Here is a 24,419-nt window from a genome sequence, read left to right on the forward strand (position 1 = left end):
GATCCCACAGCACCCCCTCAAAGCAAATCCACACGAGATACAGAGTCCTTATTCATCTCACTGTGGCACATTTTGCTTACTATTTTTATTTTTACTGTCTATTTCCACTGCCTTACCATTTAGAAAAAAAGGTTTTGGTTAATTCAAGAGAAAAGGAAAAGAAAAGTCTGCACTATAGAAGTCCTTAGATTGCTTCTGTAGGCTGGAAAAAAAAAAAAAAACCAACAAAAAAAACCAACCAACCAAAAAACAAACAGTGGGAAAAGCTCATATTTATTTACTCAGTGGTCTCTTTTCTTCAGTTCCAAGGAGCATCTTGTGTACTAAGTATGCAATGTGAGAAAGGTGAGAACTGATAAGCTTCTGAATTGCTGAGATTTATCATCATTGCTGCTGACAAGTATCATGAGCTGTCAATAACTCCTGGATGCTGGAAGCCTAATTCCCATTTGTATTAAGGATATTTGTATCTATTTTGTTGGCACATACATTTTTTTGTGCATATTCATCACATACATGCCCAGTTTGCCATCTTCTTATGCTGTCAAAGTGGTGGAAATAGGCAGATAAATTAGACTTACAGGCTTCAATATTAATTTACAGCTTTCACTGTGTCAGAAGCAATATGGAGTGACAAATTCAGTAAGTCCTTAATTAAAAAAAAAAAAACAAAACAAAAACTATCTTGTCTTAACTCATCTCTGGAGTTTTCTCAGAGAGGAAAGAAAAAAGTCAGATTGCTCCAAGGATTAAATAAATAACCCACACTTTACTTCCCTGAGCAAGTACATGTGTTATACCAGTGGGTATAAGCTTCTCACCCTAAACACAGTGACCCTGTTTCCTTGATCATGAGCTCAGAGATGGTTTGGCGTGAGTGGTCTTCCTCCATTCATGGAGATCTCTGACTGTGCAAGAGGGCTGACTTGGAAACAAAAATGAAAGACATCTTTCTCCAGATTTCTGCATGCTGAGATCTTCTCCCTGACCCTCAGGCACCCTGGCATGGTGAGAGGTCAGGCCTGTAAAGCAAATTTAAGAAATCAAAAGGCAGAGAATTAATGCTGTAAAATACTCTGTTTAGAGGTTCTCCTGCCTGCTAGGCAGAATTAGGCAGAACCTGATCTGAAATAAATTGTAATGTTGTACTATGAATACTCCTAATTTAAAAACCCATTAAACTGCTTGTAAGTAATGCCAGTATTTCCAGGAGAGCACAGTATGTTTGATACATCCTGTTGCAAGTCCAAGTAAAATCAGGTAGACCCTCTGTCCCTAGAGAGCAGTTGTTTAGACTGAAGGCCATATGGGACCGCACAGCAGTGCGGCAGCAGTCTGTAAGCATGCATTTAGCTGATAATCTGTCATTAGCTTGGCCTGTAATAAAAGGAGGTTACACAATGTTACTCTTACTACAGGCAAAGTGTGTTCTCTGAGATTCACAGCAGCTTGGCTTACGCTCAACAATTTCACACAAACGTTGGCAATTAACATCTTTCATTCTTGTGCTCAATCTCATAAACAGCAAGAGGGCTCGATCAACTGTTGATGACCTCTACAGGGTTCAGATTCATGCCATCCAGGTTCCTGGCATGGCTGTTCTTATTACTATTAATTTGATAAGAAAAATACCATTAAATTAAGAACCAAATGCCCTAAAGTGTGCCACCTGTGATACACCCATGAAGTAATAGATGTACCCTGCCTCCAAACTTCATCAGGCTAAAAAGATAGCACAGAAATACAACAGTGGAGGAGATCAGCAGAATAAAAAATGCTTTGATGTGTCAGGAAGTGGGAGAAATAAACCAACAGTCAGCTAGAAAGGCAGAAAAGAAAGGAACTATTCCTTCAGAGTAACACAAGGTTATACCAGCTGCTAATACAGTAAGGTCTATCCAGCTAGAGTTTCTCTGAAGTCCTGGGGCATCCTTGAAAAAATAGGGATTATTGCACAGGGAAGAAGAGTCTCAAACAAAACCCAAAGGTCTGAAAGGTCCAGAGTAGCCTGACAAGACAGTCTCACATCATACACAGCCACTGCAGCAGTCAGTTTCTCTCTCCCTTCTAAGTCTGGTCCATGTGCCCTTGTTCAGAGCTACCACAGCTGCAGACCTGGCTGCATTTTCACATTGGCTCCCATCTAGTATTTGAGATTTTGTAAAAACAGACAGTGGATGGGTCAAGCTCATCTCAGGGACTGCCTCAGGTCAGGTCTGGTTGGAGGTTAAGAAATGAAAGAGTTATCCAAAAATGCTATCTGAGCACATGTGGTTTTGGAGCAAGACTCTTGTTAGCCCAAAAGAGGGGGTAAATTTTCCCAGGTGTGGGAAATGCTTGGAGGGTGGTGTTGGTCTGATATGGCAATAATTTCACTTTGTGCTGGTCACAAGCAAAGTAAAAATCTGCATTATTCAGGCTGATAATGATCTCTTATAATTTCAATCAATAACTCAATCTTGAGAACTTCATAAATATTAGCTATTTTAGTCTTACTTCACCTCAGAAGACATTTCTTCAGCTTTATAGAGTTTCATGACCCTTATTTGCCTCAGATGCACAGGGGTGTTTTTGCTTTGCATTTTGCCCTCAAGTAAAAAGCCCTCCTTCCTGACACCACAAAAGGACATGGGCAAAGAGCAAACATAATCATGCAATATTTATCACACCTGCATTGCTTCTGGCATGCTCTAATAGATTTGCCTGTTATCTGTAACTGGGCACTTCCACCTCCCAGTGTGCAGATGGTAACCCCTGCCTGCTGGCAGAGAGAAACACCCAGAGAAATGCTATGCCACCTAGGCTGCTGGGACCATTTCATTTCCAAGGTCAGCGTTAGGTAAATAATAAATGCAGGTGCCTGTTTCTGCAGGATCCTTTTTGTGGCCATGGAAGCATCTTCATGGAAGCATCACCTTGTTTTTTTCCATGTTCCTGAGAGCCTCTGTGCAGGTGGACAATGGGAGCAACAGAAAGTAGCTGCTGGCAGCTGCAAGGTGTGGGGAGGATAAAGGCTACTCCAGCTCACTGTAAACAAGAGAGAGGAAGTGTAATTGTAGCTAACACTGCCTTGCCCGAAAAAAGGCTGCAGAGCACAGTTGTTAAAGTTCACGCATCAGGCATTGGTCTTTGATCATGACTGGAGGAGCTGCAAGCCCCGAAACACAAGGGTAGGTGCTAAACAGGCTGTTTATAAGGATATGATGGCAGGGTTGGGTAATTGCTTCAGCAATGACAGCAAAGCCCACAGCCATGAGGAAGGATCCTGAAGCATGCACTGACAGCTGCGAGTCCATCACCAGTCCTGGTGCAGGACTATGCTCACTGCTGCTTGTATGTGGGTACCTCTCTGCTGCTGCTCACACCCGTCTCCATGGAGAGGAGGATGTGGTCGGTCCTGTAACATGCAGCAAGATTAGTCTCTTAAAGTTGGCACCATGCCACAGGCAGAAGCTCCTGTAAGAAACAGCGGTGAGGTGAGTTAACTGTTAACTTGCAAAGCCAAAGCCCATGGCTTCATCCCTGGGAATCCTACCTCCTTTGCACATGTTGTTAAAACTGGTAAAGCAGCTCCACTATCAACCTGTTTCTATGGGGGAATGCTCTCCAACTATGGACATACCCCTAAAGCTCACTCTGTGGCTGTCTTGGCTCCTTCTGCTTCTGCCTTGGCACATGCCTGCCTCCTGCCCCTGCCACAATGTGCCGAGGGATCTCCTGCCCAGAAAACCAGGGGCTTAATTTCCCCAGTAAGCCTGGCCAGCACACCCAGATTTCCACTTACTGACAGTAAGTATCAGTCATTGCAGAAAAATCAATGCGGGACTGTGATGAGGGTTCAAAGGTCCATCATTTAAGTGGTGACTCATTAGGGAAAGACCAAGATTACTTGGTGGAAATTAGACCAAAAATTTCCATTGACTGCCAGCTGGAAAAAAACTGTGATTTTCCTCTGAACTGCAGCAATAGCTAATGAGCTGATAAGGCCTAAACCCTGCAACTTCATGTGAACAATATTAACCTTTGCCAACTGTACAGAAAGGTGCTGCACACACAACAGCAATAAGTGACAACACTGTCATCACAGGAAAAAAAAGAACTGACTGACATACTGAAAGTGTCTTGTTAAAATAAAAATGACTTTCAACAGAAGACACAAGATTTCTATCATAATGAGTACAACAAGCAGTTTGAGTCTTAAGGTCACCAAGCCAATGCATCTCTTACCAGGACCTAGGTCCTCAGAGGAGCAGCAGGCAAACACAAGCACTGGCAGGTAGTATTTTGGAGGGCTTCACAGTGAAACCAGCAGAGAACAAGGGAGCGCAGGAATGCCGGGGAGACCACAGCATGGAGGAGGTGAAAGTCCCTGTCAACACACAAAAGACAATCCTGCAGTGCCACGAGCCTCCACCATGCTGCAAAATGCTCTGCTGACAGTCACTGCCTGGATCATGTCAAAGGTTAGAAAAGGCAGCTCTGGGAACAAAAACTACTTGAGGGCAGCTACTGCCATTGCTCAATCACATCGGGGACATGATCTTAGAGCTGAAGATAAGGTTTAATTAAACCACAAAGTGTGTGAATCCAAGTAGTTGTGCATTCTAGCCATGATAATAAGAAAAGCTGCACCCTGTGCAAACACGATATGACATTGCTATCATTGCTATGAGTAAAACACCCAGTTCGAGTCTTAAGGTCACCAAGCCAATGCATCTAGAGCAAAATTATCTCTAAGGTAAGTTTGTCTTGTACTGAAACACAGCCCTGCCCCCCTCCCCAGATTTTCTGGCTACTCAGCAAGTGAAGTTCAGCTACACTGACCATCACATCACACTTTCTGGTTGCTCCACCTCTACCACTGAACCTTCCACCCCAGTCCATCTATTTCAAAACTTTTTCCTTTTTTCCCCCTTATGTACCAACTTCCCTCCACTTCCCCTTTTTAGGTCCACTTTGCGGCCCCCTTCAGTTTACTCTCCAGTGTTAATTCCTTCTGAGTGGTATCAGACCCAACGATATCACTGGGTCACGTGTGATACCAGGTATCACGTTTCCTTGAAACTACAGGATAAATAATCTTGAAATTGTAACATGCAGATAAAAATAAAGGAGAACAGAACACTACTGAGCCATAAAGTCAACAGCAACATACCGCCATCACCCAGGATATCAGCGGGATGGATCCTAGCATCATTGGTGTTGTGTACAGCAGGGCTAAACCCAATGCTATGAAAGTGATGGAGAACTGGAGCAAACAAAAGGAAAATTAGATCTCTCTTTAGGCTCTTATGAGCAAGCATTTGTTTTCTCATCCTTTGAGCTACCTCCAACCATGCAAACTGAAGAAAATGTTGAATGCTCTTGCCTTTCTCTGGCCAAGATTCAAGTAAACCCTCAGGATCACATCTTTTAGCTGAGAGGAGGAATTCAGGGAATTGCTATGCTTGCTGAACTAAAAAATTCATATATGTGGGCATATACATATATATAAGTATGTATGTATGCCTTTCTGTGCTGGTGCAGGTCTAAGACCTGAAGGTTATTTTTCAAGGTGTTTAGTGTTACCCATCAGTGCCAAATGACACTGCTCTAAATCTGAAGTTTGAAACATTTACAATTGATTACGCTGGTGTAAATGGCACTGGGGCATTGTCACTCCAGAACAGACAAGGCAGCCTGTCCGCCTCCAGCGAGTGCATTTAGACAAGCAAAATGCAGTTCAACATGCAGCTCAAGCTGGCATCATTGTCATCCTCTCTGTTTTTTGTGTGCTTGAAAGCTAGTCCAGATCAAGTGTGATGTATTCTACAGGAACATAATGAAGATGTGTACATTCTGCTTAGACAAAACAGTCATTCTTGAATCAGACAAAGGGCAGTCATTTAAACCATTGTTACAGCAGCCTGCAATCACATTCCTAACCTTTTAAAGGCAAAATTCGAGGCACTGAGGGCAAGCACTTTCCTGAAAAGAACCAAATGACATCTGCGGTCACAAAACCAGCAAATTAGCTACCAGCTCGTGAATTTTGTGAGGCACATGTTAGACACTGTGCCCAGTGACAGAACTGCAAATTGAGATGTCAGCTGCAAAAGATAGATTTTCCTGAAGTTTTGGTGTTGGGTTTTTTTTCCCCAAGGAGACTGCACTGTTTACAGCCCTCTGTGTTCCATGTTTCCAGGTATTAGATGTGGCATTTTCAGTTTGCCCTTTGGCTTCTCATTCCAGAGGATTGCAGCTGTTCTTTTATCCCAAGTCACCGCAGATTAAAAATCACGTCATTTAATCAGTGCAAAACTCTCAAAGTGACAATGTGAAACAGACATAAAGCTTCCTGAAACCCACAAAATCAAAATTAGATGACACCTTGGTTTACAATAAATTCAGAGCACTTAGTTTCTTAAGTGTTGTCAAGTACAGTAGAACTAGCTTGAGCTGACTATGTTGAAGCCTGAAAGCGTGAGATTTAGCTTTTGACAGGAAGATATTTAGTGTGCATCTCAGCAAGACAGGTGTGATAGCCAGCCTTGCTGTTCCTGGTAGTCCTCTTCTGGCGGACAGTTGATACTTCAAAGGGTGTAACTGGTTGCAATACAATGAATTGAAACCAATCCCTTTAAGTACAAAATTAGCTACAGCTGTGCAGGTGTGTCCCAACTTAGGCTAGATATGACATCCTTGATAAGTGGCTTATACCGGCAGCCAGGCTGGTAGCTGTGTCAGTGCAGCTGCGTCATCTAATTGTAAAAATAATGTTTGTTTCAGCTGAACATTTTACAGGAACTTTTCAAAAATGAAGGGCTGCACTTGAGCATAAATTACAATGTGCGGATGAAAGAAAACACCTGTGTTTTGCCTCAGACAGCCTCTTGTGCTGGGTTTGCTCCATGCTGAGCACTCAAAAGGCCTGATCTATGAATAGGGCTCCCTACTGCGAGTGAGATAATACAACAAACCATATGTCAAAATACTCCTTTCACGTCATAAGCCATGACTTACTCCAGCCTAAAAAGCTTTTGCATTTCAGAAGTGTTTCATGACATCAGACAACCAAACACACCATGCAATTATATCTCTTCCTCAGTCTTATTCCCACTGCTATGGAAGAAAGACCAAGGCACAGCCCTTGCCCCAGCTGTGGGACACTGTTCGTGCTCCCCACTGTGCCCTCTGCCCAGGACAAAGTTCCTGACACCAGGACTGCCTTGCTAAGCAAAGGTGTTTCCTTGTTCTGCATTTTGATGAGCACCTTCACAAGGAGCACTACTGTTGCCCTCTGAGCACAAGTCTCGAGTGCTGCTCCTTGGATCTGGCAGCATTTAATTGGTTCAGAATTACAGTAGCGACATTAGCAGTTTTCAGTTTGCTTTTAATTTCCAAAGCTTCCAGGTTTTCTGATAGAGGCAAAGACCTATGCCCAGCAAGTAAAAGACTGTAGCAATAGATTTCTTCCACAAGTTTGTTGTCTGTTGGCCTTGAAGGCTGAAAACCATGAGGTCAGTGTAGGCTGGCACAGTAACCACAGCCTGAACCTTAGTGGCAAATGGGACAGTGAAAGTGCACTGAGAATGAAACTCTCCAAACATGCAAGGCTTAACTGAGTTCATCAGAGAGGCAGGTTGAAATGAAACCCAAAAACTCACATAGCTGAAATCCTTTCCCTGGATTGAAAGGAGAAAAGGGCACAGCTGCTGCCTCAGTTGGTTCATGGTTTTGGTAGTTTCCCATGCAGGTTTCTTTACCTTGCCTTTTTGGGTTCCCAGTACAAGAGAGACATGGATGTACTGAAGAGAGTCCACCAAGATGATGAAGGGCCTGGAGCATCTCGTCTATAAGGGATGGCTAAGAAAGATGAGTCTGTTTATCCTGGAGAAGAGCAAGCTCTGGGGGGATCTTGTCAATGTGTACAAATACCTGTATTGTGGTGCAAAAGAGATGGAGCCAGGCTCTTTCCAGCACTGTTCAGTAACAGGACCAGAGGCAATGACCACAGACTGAAACACAGGAGGTTCAACCAGAACATCAGGAAACACCTTTTCACTATGGGAGTGACTAAGCAGTGGTGCAGGTTTCCCAGAGAGGTGGTGGAGTCTCCATCCTTGAAGATATTCAAAAGCCGTCTGGCATGGTCCTTGGCAACTGACTCTAGGTGGTCTTGTTTGGGCAGAAGGGGTTGGACCAGGAGATCCCTTCCAACTTCAACCATTCTGTACAAACACCCATTAAGGAGGAAGATGCTAAATATTGGGTCCTGGGACAGTCACGCAATGTTGTTCAAACACAGCAAACTTCATTGTTGAGAGGATGGGCCACTGGTTTTAGAAAACAAACGTATAAAAGGGATTGATTTTCACCTTTCCAAACTTTCTTACACCTTGAGGAAATGCAGGTATGTGAGTTGCCAGTGCAGAGATGAACCTGAAAGAAGGACTATTGCTGGAGAAGACATGTAACATGCAATGTAGTCATGTTGAGTGATCTCGTGTCCTGGCCACCCTGCTGCCCACCAGGCCAGGGGGGTTAAGCCATACCACAACGGGACTGTGCAAGAATTAACTGGTCCACTAACTCCGTGCCCTGAGAACTGGAATGAGCAGAGCAGGCAAGGGTGCAAGGGTATATCTCAGTGCCTCACTAGACCATAGGGCAGGTGAGATGCTGTGAAGCAAGGCAAAGGGAAATCTTGAGGTGGTGATTAGGATCAATAAACATACATCAAGCAGAATGTGAAGCTGGTATATCAGTGAAGGGAACCTGGGACTACGCCATCCACCACAACCCCCACCTACCTGAACTGGCATGGTGGCATGGCAGGATTTCCATAATTTGAGTAGCCCAAGGGGAAAATAAATGAAGGTTCCACTCTCCTCTGGTGTTGGTCAGTGCTTTACAAGGAATACATCCTCTCTCAACTGCTTGTAGGCCCATGGAAGAGGAAGCACATCTGCAGATCTCAAGGAGAATAGAAAAAGGCAAAGGAAAATTAAGAAGTGGCGATCAGTGCTCAGTGAGCTGTGCGAGCCACTCTAAAGAAATCTGAGTCAGCTTCCAACTTTTATCTTCTCCCCTCTCTCCTGCTGTTCTCTTCAGGCACCATTATAGCCTGAGCTGCAGGAGGACAGGAGATTCTTCTGGGAGCCCCAGTACAAAACTGGAGAGCACTTTTTTTCAATTAGTGGCTTGACACTGTCCTGTACCCTGCCTTTGAGCAGTCTCCCCAGGGTGAGTCACCCACGGGTAAGAGAACAGGGACTGATCTGGCAGGGAGACTGCAAGGCTGCCGATGATGGACCATCATCCCAGCTACCACTGCTCCTCAAATCCCTGCAAGCAAGACAAAAACAAAGGCCCATCAAGACTTTTACCCTTTCATCTGCTGAGACTATGGGAACATCACAGGACAGCAACCTCCTTACTGGTGCTATGCACAGGGACAAAGAACTAAAAAAGATGAGGTCAACAAGGTAACCCCGAGAACACGTGATTCATCATCCTATACCAGATATTTCCCTGCACAATTGTTTGGGCTACTGCCCACACACGCACATTGTTGCGAGCAAATGGACATGTTCACCATGCCTGCTGTGGTAAATACCACACACAGTTACCAAGCCTCCACTTGAACTTGGTGCTAACCTTTTGAAGGGAAAAATCTGAGACAACACGGTAAAAATCTGATTATCCTTTTATATCAGCCAGTAATCACAAGGACTGCTTTGTCAGATAATTTGGAGCAGTAAGAAGAGATGAATCTCTTTTCAGAAACATGTTTTACATGAACAGTGCTTTATTTGTGCTTAAAGTACCCAAAATCAAACACCTAAATGTAAGTATACATATCCATTTGGCTTTACGTAAAGTTAGAAAGTATATTCTCTCCAGAATTTTAAGATAGTCTTAATATTTAGAATGGACATTATAACATGGGAAGAAGGACTAAAAATTAAATTTAAAAGTCAGAGAAAAGTGGTAAACCCAGCACAAGAGTAAGCAGCTCCTGGCAGAAACCAGACTGTATCTCTCAGACTGTCAAGCTGGGGCCAAGCTTTCAATAGCAGATAGCAGCGGTGAGTGGTCTGTTGCATTTCTGAGCACTTCTAGCACCTCTCTACAGAAAAATAAGTAACTCTGAGACCACACTGGACACATGCAAGGACCAAGGTCTGAAGATCAGGCCAGGGGACAGCCAGCTCATGATGTTTGTAATTGCTAAACACCACATGATTCATAATTCACCCAAACTCTAGTATCTTCACTCAACTGAAACCATGAAACCACAACATAAGCTACCAGTAGATCCAAAATATGAAGAAACAGTTCAGGGAGACAACTGTACATGTCCTAGTTACACTCCTCTAGCACATGCCACCTCCATGTGACAATGTGTGACAACATACAGTGTCACACACTCTGGACCTCTGTATGAGATGGGTGATGAGCCAAGGCTGACAAAGCTGGCAGCCCTTCCTCCCTCTCTGGCAGGAGACTCAGTACCTGCTGCTGAGCATGGTGCCCCCGGTCCCCTGGGGCAGAGCCAGGACCCTGGCCCCCGCTGAGCAGAGTCACTTCGAGCCATCCTGGCCACCCATCCCCATGGCACAGAGGCCTCTGAGCATGCTTAGAAAGCATCATCCGGAAAAAAAAAAAAAAAAGAAAAATAAAGTTTTTCCTCAGCATTTACCAGAAAGCATGATGATACCAAGGCAGAAGGTCTGAAAGTTGGTAGTAAAAGGACCCAAAAGTCTTTGCATCCTGGATTTGAGTGATGCAGCATGCTTCTCCCTCCTCCTTGGGGAAGCACGGTGCAGGGCTGTGCTGTGGAAAGTCCTTCCCATGCTGGTGCTCCCTTCCGTCACCTTTGCCCACCCTTCTGCACAGCACTCCCACCATTCTCATTGGTCATCCTCATCTGCTGGCCAGCAATTTACGTTGTGTTTCTGCAGCTGCAGTTTTTTCCATTTTATTAAGTTAAAATTCTGGCTATATCTAACTAGATCTTTCCAGCTACACTTTTTTTTTAGCTCCTCAGTGCCAGAAAGTTATCTTAAGTGCTTTGCCTTTACTTGGACCTTTGGAGGGAGGTGAGGGAAATAGGGAATTTCAAGACTTCTGGAAAATAGCAACTTTACCAACTCCTCTCTGAAATAAGCATGCTTCTGTTTCTCTTTTTAAGCAAAGCCATTTGTTAAATCACTCACTGCAGTGAATTTTAGGTGTGCTCAATACTTCACAGGAAGAAATCCTGGGTAGAAAAAACACAAGGAGGCTAACGTATTTCCCCTCTTACAAACCAGAAAAACCCCAAGTGTGCTTCGACACACAGATAAAAATACTAATGGTCCAATTCTGTACTCAGCCATCCATCGTAAGGCATGAATGTTACAATGGTTGCACCACTAGAAAATTGCACCCACTGCAAATTTTTCCATAGCCATCGCACACAAGCAAACTGTAATGCATAGAAGGAATATTATCTGAGTAGTTTGCAAAGATGCGCAGGTGCAGTCAAGGGCAGGCTGCCTGCCTGTCCCCAGAGAGCCCACTTGGTGTGGCAGAGGCTTTCCTGCAAACCAAAACTAAGCTCCCTAATGCAGCCTGGCTTCTGCCTGCCTGAAGGGAACTTGTCTGCATGGGGTGTTGACAGAAAATTACCCTCCATCACCATTTGCAGTACAAAATACAGTGCCAGTTCCCACACAGAGATACAGCAGCTAAAACTGTCCCCAGTGTGACAGTCCAGGAGAGACAAGACCAAGAAGTCCCAAGATCTGCCTGCAATGTGCCAGATTTTCCTGATAGTAAATGCTGAACAAAATCAACAACGCAACAACAGCCAGAGATATTTTGGGTTGACTCATGGCTTTTCTCACAAAGATTTTATGAAAAAAAAACCTACATGGAATTGTTAAGCATTGTTCCATAGGCTTGTCCCAGGTCAAGCCATGCTTTGGTATGCAAGAGTTTCCTTTTGGGCTGCAATCCAAAGGTTTTTGACAGATCTGATTTCACACAGATGTTCCAGGATTTTGCAGCTTTTTGTGGGGAGTTTTTCTGTGCATTAATAGAAATGCTTTTTTGAAACAAATTCCTTGTAAGATTATCTCAGCTTGAGGAATCATGCTGCAGGTAGCATCCATGCCTATATATCCCACATACTTCCTACTTTCATCCCTTGCACAAAGCTGTCATTTATGCTTTGCCACACTGTACAGCTGCAGTAGGATGAGGCCAAGGAGCTATTCAAGACAAATGGCACTAAAGATACAGGCATGCAGGGTGCTTCCTTTCTCAGGAAGACTATGTTGTTGCCTTTGTCTGTCTTTTTTTTTTTCATTCCTATTCCACTCTGCAAGATGAAAACAATCAGTGCTGCCAGAGAAACAGAAAGCCAGTAGGTAACAGCGATGACCAGCCACAGGCTTGCATCAGTTTACATCAGCCAGGCTCACTCCTTAGAGAACAATTTTACTTTATCCTGGAGCCTCAGATCTGAGCTCCCCCTCCATTCTCAGGCATGTGCAATGGAGGGGGTGTGAGCTTAGCCATTTTGTGTTTCTGTGTGGCTAATGCAGGATTGCTGCTCTGTGACAGTAAAAAGCCTGTAGGAAGACCCAATAATGAGCAGATACTGGCCTGTTTGACCTGGCTGACTGACGTGAGGGTTGGAAAACTTATTACCATGTTCCTAGCCCCCTTTGCTGGTGTTCAGACAATAATGTCCGGGATGGGCCGGCAACCCATTTGCCCACCAACCAGAGGGCTGTGCCACACCATTGCTACCAGGGCAGTACTTGGTCAGCAAGTGCAGCTGGCTGTGGGATGCTGTTCACGTGCCAGTGAGTTTGCTGGGATTTAACTCTCCCCTGTTAAACAGTAAGTTCCTGGGACGTGAGGTGCTGCTCTCCAGGTGCCAGCCAAATAGACATTCTGAGAAAACACACCTGGAAGATGTTTGCTTCACACAGCTATGCTTGACCTAGATGCTATCATGTACATCACGGTCGAACATCAAAGCAGCATGCCTCGAGGAGTGGCTCTTTGTGCCGTGGGCTGCGGAAGCCCTGCGTCCTGCCACCTGGTCAGCAGTGCCCACGTCCCCAGCACTGTGTTGGGCATGGCACCACGTGTGCCACATGCTCCACTCCCCCGGGTTAGCTTTTGCGCACCCAGACTTGGCTTTAGCAAAACTGGAGACCCAGTGATGGGGCTGTGCTCTCAGTGGAACAGGGAAAGGGTTGGTAATGAGAAAAATGATGGCATGCAGTGTTACTAAAGCTGGCTTTCAGAAAAACTTCCCATATTAAACAGCTGTTCAGATGTCAAAAAACAAGGGGGGGAAGAAAAAAAAAAAAAGAAGCAGTAAGGGACCAGTGCTATCTGCAAAGCTCATCAAAGTCCAAAAGCTAAATCAAAATCTTTTAATGAGGATAAATAGTAAACACCCAGAATAAAGATAATACTTGAGATATTTAGATAATACTAGAGACAGCCTAGAAGAAAAACAGCATGGTATGTGGCATTTAAAGTGCTCAGTTTCAGCCTGCTTCTGCTCAGGTCACAGCTCTGATGTTGTTAGGAGCAAGTTACACCACGTGGGTTGCGATGATGTGCAGTAGAGGCTCTGGGTCTTCATGGCATTTACACATCTATGAAGCCTGAAGGTCCTCAGACTGGTTTCTGCTCTCACACAGTGCAGCCACCTCTGCGGGCACACAGCAAATACCACAGCACAGTTTTCTCACTACCCCTTGTCCCAGGCATGAGTGTAGTGCTGCAGCAGGTGTGCAAACATCTGCCCCATGTGTTTCCAAGGAAAAAAAAAAATGTTCAGCTTCCCCTGTGCAGTGTCCAGGGGCTTTGTCCAATGTCATCAACATACAGCACTTTCTGTGTATTGTTTTGGTAGAAGGACAGCCACAAAACTTTGTGCTCCTTCCTGAGTACATGGCCTGAAAGAGCAAGTCCAAGGTACATGCACAATGACTTAAATCTGCAGAAGACATTTGCAGACATGGACACCCAAGAAATGCTAGTCTCAGTGAAGCTATTCATTAGGAAAGAGCAGTTATAGCTAAAAAAGACTAATTCCAAATAACACTGCTGGCAAATCCCATTCAAACAAGACACGGAGGACGTATCCATCGCCTTATGCATCATATTAATGCACCATTGTCAGTCAAACCAGAATGAAGAGGGTGGAAGATACTAGATTTTAAACTGGCAGCCTTTTATATTTTTGCACTGGAACAAATGAAGACAGTGAGGAATCCAGCCCTGTGGCTCCTAGATAAATAATAAAGCTTCTCAGGAATAGGATATGCTACCTTGTAGAAGAAGTCAAAGCTAAGATCTTGATTTTGCTTGTATTTCTGTAACATCTGGTACCTTGCTGAAAGCTTACTGTGTTTTAACAAAAGGTCTTTTTAGAAAGTAGGAATGCAAACACCTCCAGACAGCAGTCAGGCAAGCATGCAAATCAAAAACTTTTTTCATTTACTAAAATAAAGTGTTATATATTCAATAGAAAATAAAGAGGAGGAGGTTTATTAACAGTACATTTTCTAGTTTTTTCCTATTTACATGCATGCACAAACAGGCATGCCTTATATTTATTTAAAATAACATAAAATGCATCATCCTAAAGAAAATAAAATAGGAGTTAATATGCAAGTCAATATATTTAGTTTGAAAGTGAATATATTGCATATAAATACGATATGCACATGGTTAATGTTGCTTAGCTAGCTTAAAACCAAACCTAATGCAACATGCAACTCAAATTCCCACAGCTTAATATATGTTATGACTGAGCTGCATGCTTTAATGCCCATTCATAAAACCTAAATCACTTAGCCCAACATCCAAAAACCAGCATGTGCACTGAAACCTGGGCTAAGCCACTAAAAGCAACACTGTCTGAGGGTGTGAGTGCACTGCAGCTTGTACTGCTGGTGGTGCCGGCTGCTGTGGTTCTGTTCCTCCCGCCAGCCACCAGACGCTTCACTGACCTCTTCCACATAAAACAACAAACAAACAAACAAAACCTCCCCCAAAAAATCCCTCCAAGTCCAACCCTGAATACTTTTCCTGCTTTGCAGCTGGATTTAGTTTGCTGAAACAGCTTTGCAAAGAGTTTAGCAATCACTGCAGCCAGAGCCAAGGAGGGGCATTCAGAAGCTGTCTTGACTTCCATGGCCTCTACCCAGCTGCACCCATGCCTTGAAGCTGTCAGGTGCTCTAATTTCTGCTGCTAAGGGTCTCTTTCAAGGCATGCCTACAACTTGCACGGTCTTGTCAAGCTCAGGGAGCCCACGCCCCATGCCTCAGCCCGCTGGAGGACCAGCAAACACATTTGTCTAAACCAAGACAGTTGCACTTCTCAGGGACTCATGATAGGTGCCAATCTTTGCACCAGCTTTCTGAATACCAGGACACTCAGACAGCAGCTTTACCCAGCCTGCCTTCCTCAGTGCCCTAAAGCATCTCCAGAGCATCCCCATTCCAACACCCCGTGGCTCCGCTTTCCAAGTTAGAGACAGTGGGCTCTGACAGAGAGCCTGTGCATACCCTGAACTCAGCAGAAAGCCATGCTACACCCACCACATGTGCTGCCTGTTCCCACATCTCACCACCCCACCAGGCATGGCATGAGCAGGACCAGCTGGTGGTCAGCGTGGTGGTGGCCATTAAGCCACCACAGCTGCCTCTGTGTTTGTGCTCCAGCAAGCAGCAGGCTTTTCCCACATGCAAGTCCTTCAGGAAGGTGCACACCAGCAGGACATGCATGGATGGCTTCTGTGTGAACTGGTACCACCTGGAAATGGAGAAGAAGAGCAAACATGGAAAGAGCAATGTTGGTCCTTGCCTGCACCAAGCATACAGAAGAGGACGCACCTTGTTCCCATAGATGTGCTGTTGGGCAGGGAGAAGCTGCCTGTGTCTGCACTTGGCTGGGAGAGGAGAAATGGGAGGCAAGAGAGGAAAGAGTAAATCTAGAGGTAAGATGAAGACACTAGGAAGATCAGACAGGAGAAGAGGGAAGCCTGGCAGAAAGACAGGAGGCACAGGGGCAAAGAGGAATGCTTGATGTGAAGGATGGTTTGTAGATTCCCTCACCCAGAAAAGATCACTGTCATCCAAAAATGCAATGAATGCACTCAGAATCTGTGCCCAGATACACACATCAGGGATATACAAAACTGTCCTGGTTTCAGCTGGGATGGAGTTAATTCTGCTCTTAGTAGCTGGTGCAGTGCTTGTTGGTTTTGGTGTGGCAAAAATACTGTTAACACACTGAAGTTTTTGGTTGTTGCTGGATGATATTTATGCCAAGTCAAGGACTTTTCAGTTCCTTGGGCCCTGCCAGCAAGAGGGCTGGAGGGGCACGGGAAACTGGGAGGGGACACAGACAGGGCAGGGGTGCCCCAAACTGGCCACAGGAATATTCCATACCATGTGATTGATGTCATGCTGAGTATGTAAGTGGGGGGGAGGTTGGGGGGGGGTGGAGCAGGAAGGGGGCCACACTCAGTGTTAGGCATTTGTCTTCCCAAGTAACTGTTACACATGACGGAGCCCTGCTTCCCTGGGGATAGCCAAACACCTGCCTGCCCATGGGGAGTAGCAAAAGAAAATGTTTTTCTTTGCTTGCATGCACAGCTTTTGCTTTACTTATTAAATTGTTCTTATCTCAACCCTTGACTTTTGTATTCCTTTCCGAACCTCCCCATCCCTCTGGGTGAGAGGGGAGTGAGCGAGCAGCTGGGGTCAAACTGTGACAAAACCCCATTTATTTTCTATTTTCAACCAGTTATTTCAGGAATGACTGATGGAGCCACCAGTCACAGTCAATGATTATAATCAGCAATCCATTTGTATTGTTTCCCTTTCAGGCTTAGAAGGACATAATTGGCTTTTGGTTCAGAGTAATAGAATGCTTTTTCCCCTATTTATACTGAAGTAAAATAATTTCAGATTCACAAACCGAATGCTTGCACAAAGGCTTGAATGCTGCTTCCTGGCTGAATGCATCTATTTGTTCATTAACCCATAATACAGACAAGAAATTCTGGCAGGCCTGACCAGCTGTGTTACACTCCTGAACCAAACATACTCTTTGAAGTCTGGGTGTAGGCAGGAGAGCCTTACTAGTGCAGCCTAGTGATGCCTACAGCACTTTCAGTTCCATCTGTCATCAACAGAAGTTCAAAGTCTTCAAAAGCCCAAGTCCAGTTAGACCCTCAACAGTACACAGTAGCCAGAAACTAAGTAAGTGAAAACCAGACTTGGTATTCTGGGTTTGGGGGGTTTGTTGGTGGTTTTCGGTTTGGTTTTTGTTTGTTTGGTTGGTTGGTTGGTTGGTTGTTGTTGGTTGTTGTTTTTTGTTTTTTTTTTTAATCTGGCACAAAAATGAGAGGTTGCATAGTTATTGATTCCTGCTGGTAGGAAGTATCAGAAAACACTCAGCTTCTCCTGCAACAAATTTTACCTACAGTTAACGAATTAACATGGCAAAAGCCCAAATATTCAGGTGCTTTACATAGCTGCTTGTAATAGCTTGCCAGTTAGGCAGACACACAGCACAAAGGTTAAAGAAACATAACTGAGAGACTAGATATGCACCTAGTCTGTACAAAGGAAAATTGCAAGGACTTAGAAGGAGCCAGTAAAATAACTTGATTTATATGATTAAGACTTGCCATCAGGAGGACTCAAATACACTTGCTACAAAGGGCTTTTATCAGAGATCGGAAATATATTAGGGTATGCATTGCTCTGGCATACACGCTCCCTTTTTACAGAATGTTGATGCACATATGACAGAGAGGCGGTCGTGCTGTCATTCAGAAGAACCTGGTATGGCTGGAGAAATGGGCCGACTGGAACTTCCTGAAGTCCAGCAAGGAGAAGTTCAAAGTCCTGCACCTGGGAAGGAACAACAGCAGGCACCAATATATGCTGGTGGCCAACTGGCTGGAAAGCAGCTTGCCACAAAAGGATCTGGAGGTGCTGGTGTTCACCAAGTTGAACATGAGCCAGCAGTATGCCCTTGCTGCAATGAAGACTAGTGGTGCCCTAGGCTACATAAGGAGAAGCGTTGCCAGCAGGTCAAGGGAGGTGATCCTTCCCCGCTACTCAACACTGGTGAAGCCACCCCTCCAACAAGTTCATGAAAATGCCACAAAGGTGATTAAGAAACTGGAGAATCTGACATATGAGAAGCTGAGAGAGACGGGATTGCTCAACCTGGAAAAGAAAAAAGCTCAAGGGGATCTTATCCATGTGTATAAATACCTGATGGAGTAAAAGAGGTGGAGCCAGGCTTTTCTTAGTGGTGCCCAGTGAAGGACCAGAGGGAACAGGCCCAAGCTGAAACACAGGAAGCTGCCCCTGAACATCAGGACACACTTTTGCTATGAGGGTGGCTGAATAGGTTGCCTACTGAGTTTGTAGAGCCTCCATCCTTGGAGATGCTCAAAAGCCACTGGATGCAGTCCTGAGCAACCTGCTATAGCTGACCCTGCTTTCAGCAGTGGGGCTGGACTAGGTCTCCAAAGGTCCCTTCCCACCACAGCTACTCTATGGGTCCAAGATTCATGTCTAATTCTTTGGGGGGGGAACGGCACTACAGCTCCCCGACAGCAGCACATGCATCTGCTTTTGGATGGACAAGGGAGTAAGAAGGTCCTGTGCTACAAGGATGCTCATGGTGGGCTATTTGGTGCTGCTTGCAGCAGCAGTGATTATTTATCTTCCACCGAAGAATCAAATTCTCCATTTTACCAAAAGCAGCATGGACCCTCTCTGGTAGGGAGTAGAAATTCTTTTGTCACACAAAGTTTTCTTAGTCTGGCGTCTTCTGATTCATTGCCTACGGACTTGTGGATATCTGTAGAGTACTTCTAAAGGACACACAGAAATTAACTCAGCAAAGTAAGCCTGTGATAAAAAGTCTTCAACAGACCATCCAGGAAAAAGTTTAAGGATCTATGAACTGGGCGAACAGAGGATAAAGGCTGCCTTTGAGTTAGTCAATCTGATCAAACTCAAGTGGGTGGTGATGCACTTTTCTCCCCTCAATATAGGCTTCAGCTAGGTGTGGAGAAAAGTCTAGGAACCTGAAACATTGCTAAAGAGATGGGTAGCAAGGACGTGTCTTTTACAGGAATACTGCAGTGAGACTCTGCAAACAACCTACTTATCTTTGAATAAATGCTAAGTGAAGACTTCCCTTTTTTTAATTTTTTTTTTTTTTTTCTTCTATTGCCACCATGGTAGGAAACAGTCCCTAGCAAGGGACTGCTGAGCATCAGCTGTGTCAGACTTACACTGTCTCCATGCTGTGGTACATAGAATCACATTCACCAACCAGCACTCGAGTGTGTCCTTCAGTGCCCTCTCGTTTTCATCCATTGCTAACAATATGGAGGAGGTGGTCATTTCCCTTTGCTTAGGTGAAACACATCAAGCCACTGATGTCAGCGTTGCGATGGGAGCAAATGGCTGTCACAGATGCAGCAGACATCAGAAGTGGCTGCAGTGCAAACCAGGTGAAGGCACACAGCAGGGAAGTTCTGGTGCATAGCAATGAAATGGAAGAGCTTCAGTCTCTTCAGACACTTAACCATCTCTGGCAGCCCCCAAAAAAGGAGGAAAAATGGCCTATTTAGGATAACAACAACAACAACTTCCTGGGGAGTGAGAAGCTCAAAACAGTTCACAGCCAGAAGAGGCAAAAAAACAGCAATGTGGTACTGAGAGTAATAAATGGACCAATTCCACAGTATATTTTTAGAGAGGAAAGCTGCTGGGTTTTGGAGGTGGCAGAAAGGGGTTAGTAAAAAGGGCCTCCTTTATTCTTTAAGATACTTTCCTTTAGGATCTGGTCTGAGTTTAGACTTAAAGCAACAGCAGTGAATGCTACTCATGCAGTGTAAAACGTCGTAACTGTGTGGCCAGCAAATTGTCCTCTGTGGTCCTGCCACCTATCGCCATCTGTGCCAGCCATTTGAAGGGCAATTTCCCCTGGGATACCTGGTAGCACTTTTATTTTGAGCAGCTCTTTGGGTACATGGCCGCTGGGCATAACTGCTGCCGAGCTTAGGCCACTTCACCAAGACTCTATGAAAACCAGCCTCAAGGCAGACCCTATGCACAGGTACAGTCCTTCTTGCTTTGTGGACTTGGTTTTATTACTTTGTATGTCAATAGAGAATAGGTTCACTGCTCAAAAGCAACAGACTGCCTAAGGCAGAAAAGCACCAGCTTCTCTGTTAATCATGGAACAGAGCACTGGAAATGCCAAATTTCACTTCCGGTGCTCATTTCAGCTACAGCTTTAAGCCAAATGAAATAATCTCTTTAGCCATCACCTGCTGCATACAAAAGCGATCTGCTTGACAGGCAAAGCACAAAAAGGTTATGCAGTTGTATTCTGGCTGCACAAAGACTGTGTTTATGGAAGTACCACTGAATGTCAAATAGGACTGTTCACTCCTAGCAGAGTTAGCATACTGCTGACACATGACGAGATCATTGTTGGTGTCAGTCTGCATACAGACAAGATACACTTTATGTTCACATGCAGTCAACCTTGACCACATGCTACATAGGTCTGCTTAACTGTCATCATAATTGCAGGAGGATGCCTGAAACCCACCAACGTTTTAAGTCTGTGCTGTTCTAGTATCTGGAAGTAAGGCTGTTCCTAGTCCAAACCACCAGGATTAGACAGGTTGTACTTACAGGACAACGCTCCTTCTAACATCTGCCAGCTCGCTTCTCCCTCCCCAATATGCTGCCTGCTTTAGACAAATGGACTCCCCAGGTCCCACAGCATCAGCAGAGAACCTGCATGGTAGGGAAAACCACCATACCAGCAGCAATGTCAAGATTAAACGCCATCTCAAAGCTGCAGACACTCCTAGACTTGGGGAACGTCCAGATCTGTCTGCTCCAGCTGCAGCTCCCTCCCCATTCAGCCAAGGTGCCAACAGTGACACACCATCCTTATCCTACAAGTCATCTGCTGGAGTCTGCATGCCAGTGAACACTCCCAAGACATGGGGAACCAAAATGAAAAGGTCTCCAACTGGTCTGTAACCAGGAGACAACAGCTGCAAGTTCTCACATCTTGCTACTCAACTGCAGGGTGGGCAGCAAGCCCTGCTGTCTTGCTTCCCTCCTTTGCTAGCCACCCTACATAACCCTAGAGCAGATCCTGCTGAAAGCCCCATGTCATTCACAGGAAACAGGCTTATTCTAGAGAGCTAGCTTTGAGAAACATCTTGGAGGTGTCCGCCTCTAGGCAAGAACCCTTAAAAACCTTTCTAAGGTTTCACCTCTGTGTTATTCTTTGTTATTACCCAACATACTGCGGAAGTACCCCGACATACCCATATTCCTTCACTCTGGAGCACTAGTGACAGACAAATTTAACCTGCATTCACTACAGTTCGCTCCCTGTTTCTGCTCCCCCTCCTGCACGTTTCTGTCCTAGGGGGAAAAACTCCTGTTACAAAGACCTTCAGGGCAAAACAGTTGTCCCAAGAGGGAAGCGCAGAAGCCAGTGAAACTGAATAGAAAGGAGTCAAGGTGACAAAAGTCTATGCCTTGTCTTGCTTAGCTTTTGGGGGGCTGCCAGCTAAGGAAGCACCCCTCCGTGGAGAGTTATTGAGATGACCCAAAAGGCTAAATAAGTAAAACATTGTTCAAGTTTATTAGTAAAGGAGTCTAGGGGGAAGAAGAAAAAAAAAAAAAGCGCCACCCTGGTATTTTTCTGAGCTTTCCTCTGTCTGCTGAGAGATGAAACGAAACTCAATACCAGTCCCAGTGGCTCATGATTTATTTAACTTTGAGCTGCTGGCTTTTTATATTAGAAAAACATTATTTTACCTGTCTGGTGCACCTACAGGAAAGAACAGGCTTGTCAAAAAAGTCAAGGCTTCTTGAAGATTTTATTTTGGTAATAGTACATATATTTTTTATATAAAAGTTCATATATAAAAATGTATGCACATATAAATTTGTATCTATAATTGTATGTATGTGCAAGTAGAAAAATAAGCTTAATTATACATACTGACAGAATCCCCCAACGGCTTCAATAGTTTCTCCGTATTTTCTCGTTTCCACAAGGTCAGGGAGTCTTTTGAATGTGTTACTGCATTTGACATGCATACCATACAAATCTTCCCTTGTCTCTGCACCTCCCCCCAATATTTTGGTATCAGAGAAAAGGAAGGAGCCACTGCCACCAAAGATAAGTTACTGTGGAATATATATATATATAAAATACTCCTTCAGGCAACAGGCAAGCCTCAAAGGAGGAAAAGCTACTCATCATACAGGAAGGGCAAGGGGGAAGCCTAGCAGAGCTTTAGATTCGAGCTCACCAAAACCCTGTGAGCTGACCGAAGTTTAACACAGGCGCAGAGGATGCAAAGCCCAAGTCAAGAACAGTAACTCCCTTCATTTCAAAGCCCAGTGAAGAAATTTTTGACAGCTCCTGTTTCATGCTCCCAGTGACCTTACTGGCTTCCTGCACAGGCACACGACCCTGACCTCTCCTATCCACCCACAAGCTGGCCACATAATAAAATGGCCATCAGTTCCAGTTGGCATATGGGTTTGGCTAAGGCACCTCCTGCCAGCAACAGGGAAAGAGCGCTGGGGGGACATGTGGAGGGACGGGACTGAAACAAGCAGCAAGCTGCAAGCTTCCATTGCGAGCTGCCTGGTTTGCACCTCTTGATCAATCATTTAGGCAAAAATACTTGGAGCCAAGTAAGATCAAGCAGAGGATGCATATTCTCCCCAGAAGCAGGAACCACACATAAGTAGCATCCCACTCTTTATCTGATGGGCATTTAAAAAAATAAAGCATTCCAAAAGCTGTCTTGGAGAGTATTAGAGACACTACTTTTCTTTTTTTAGTCTTAATTTACAGGAATAAGCTGGTAAACTTTTAACCTGGGCTAAGTGTTGAGACAAGCATCAGAAGCATCCTTCCACTGAAAAGCCTACTGATGCACTTCTTTCCATATACAGCCTGCAGGGCTTCAGCACAGTTAGTAAATGTTTACAAGACACTAAAACTGCTTTTGAAAAGGAAACACACTGGACATAACCTTGCAAGGTTATAGCTGAACAGTGACAAAGCCTTAGGATCCACAAGACCTGCTGGTTTACCTGTAGCTGAACAAGACAATTTGAAGGGAGAACTGGACACTGATCTGCACATAGGACTTAACTGAAAACAGAGCCAGCTTTCAGTAGAAACTGCTACAAAAAAAACATTTTCAGCAAAGATTTGCAATAGTCAACTGCAACTTTCTATGTGAAAGAGGTAATCAGTCTTCTAAACACAAACACGGCAGTGTCTAAACCGGCCCAAAGTGCTTCATTAAACCTTGCTTCCTTACTGAAAGGTTCAAACTCTTAAGGATCAGACAAGCGGTGAAAGCAGAACTTGGGGCATCTAACCATAACAATTATCACTTATTCAATCGTCTAATAGCTGGCAATGGAAAATTGTTTGTGCAGTGCAGAAGAGGTAACCTTTAGAGCAGTCTGACTTCAAACGCTCAGAATCTACAGGATACACAAAGCCAGTGGGGCTCGGTTCTGCGGGGTTGTCTTAAAGCACATCCCAAATCACCGATGTGAGATACAGTGCGGTTCTACAACACTAAGGAATCATACAGGCCTTCTTCACAGTCAACATGAAGGTGGAGATGACTTTCCTAGGGGAAGTTCTTATCTGCCCAGACATGAGCACTGTTACGGGGTAGCTGTGTCATGAAATTGAGTTTGTTTGAAGAGCTAAGAAAACACCTTTATATTTAAACTTGTGCATTCTCTCTGCATATCCAAGTAGTAGACCAATGCAGTATAATCTGAAAATTAGTTAGAAACTTTACTTCATGCATTTTCAGACCCAGAACTGGATTAAGCTTGAAATTATTGCCATTCTATACACTGCCATCCTCTCTTCCATGTTATTATTTAGACAAACCTGAAGAGTATTTAAACTTTTTACAGTTCTGCAGAGTGACTTATCTATTACCATACAAAACTTCAGGGTTTGTCTAACTTGTCCTCAACAGCTAGAATTAGTCACAGCTGTTGGGGGATCAGTTCAACCCAAGAATGGCTGGAGCTCAAACCCACCTTAAAATTAGACGATCAGCAATTCAGTGTGAGGATTAGAGGAATCCTTTAAGATAAATGAAACAGCTTTCAGAAGTGATACATGAAAGCAGGTGGTAATTAGGAGACAAACTTTTCCAGCTGAAAAAAAGAGCCTGAGGGGAAATACAGGTAGTCAGCAGTCAGTTATCAGGAGACAGAGGGCAATGAACAGAATTCAGGTGGGACAGACTTCATTTGAAAGCACAGAAAAAGATCAAAACATT

At 44.4% G+C, this 24,419-nt stretch overlaps 1 long non-coding RNA gene across 3 annotated transcripts; it reads right to left on the minus strand.

Annotated features, from left to right (window-relative positions):
• Positions 1–89: 89 nt before the first annotated feature.
• LOC119141883 lies at positions 90–20,897 on the minus strand. Of its 3 annotated transcripts, XR_005102075.1 has the most exons (4): positions 20,749–20,897; positions 3,346–3,456; positions 2,916–3,027; positions 90–1,022 (listed from the first exon to the last, which is right to left on the minus strand). It is a non-coding gene; the product is annotated as an uncharacterized LOC119141883 (long non-coding RNA). The 3 variants fall into 3 exon arrangements; XR_005102073.1 differs by having other exon boundaries at positions 90–3,027; XR_005102074.1 differs by lacking the exon at positions 20,749–20,897 and adding an exon at positions 4,228–5,087 and having other exon boundaries at positions 90–3,027.
• Between the last annotated feature and the right edge of the window lie 3,522 nt (positions 20,898–24,419).

The sequence above is a fragment of the Falco rusticolus genome, chromosome Z (genome assembly GCF_015220075.1).
Source record: "Falco rusticolus isolate bFalRus1 chromosome Z, bFalRus1.pri, whole genome shotgun sequence".
In the NCBI taxonomy this organism is placed as follows: Eukaryota; Metazoa; Chordata; class Aves; order Falconiformes; family Falconidae; genus Falco; species Falco rusticolus.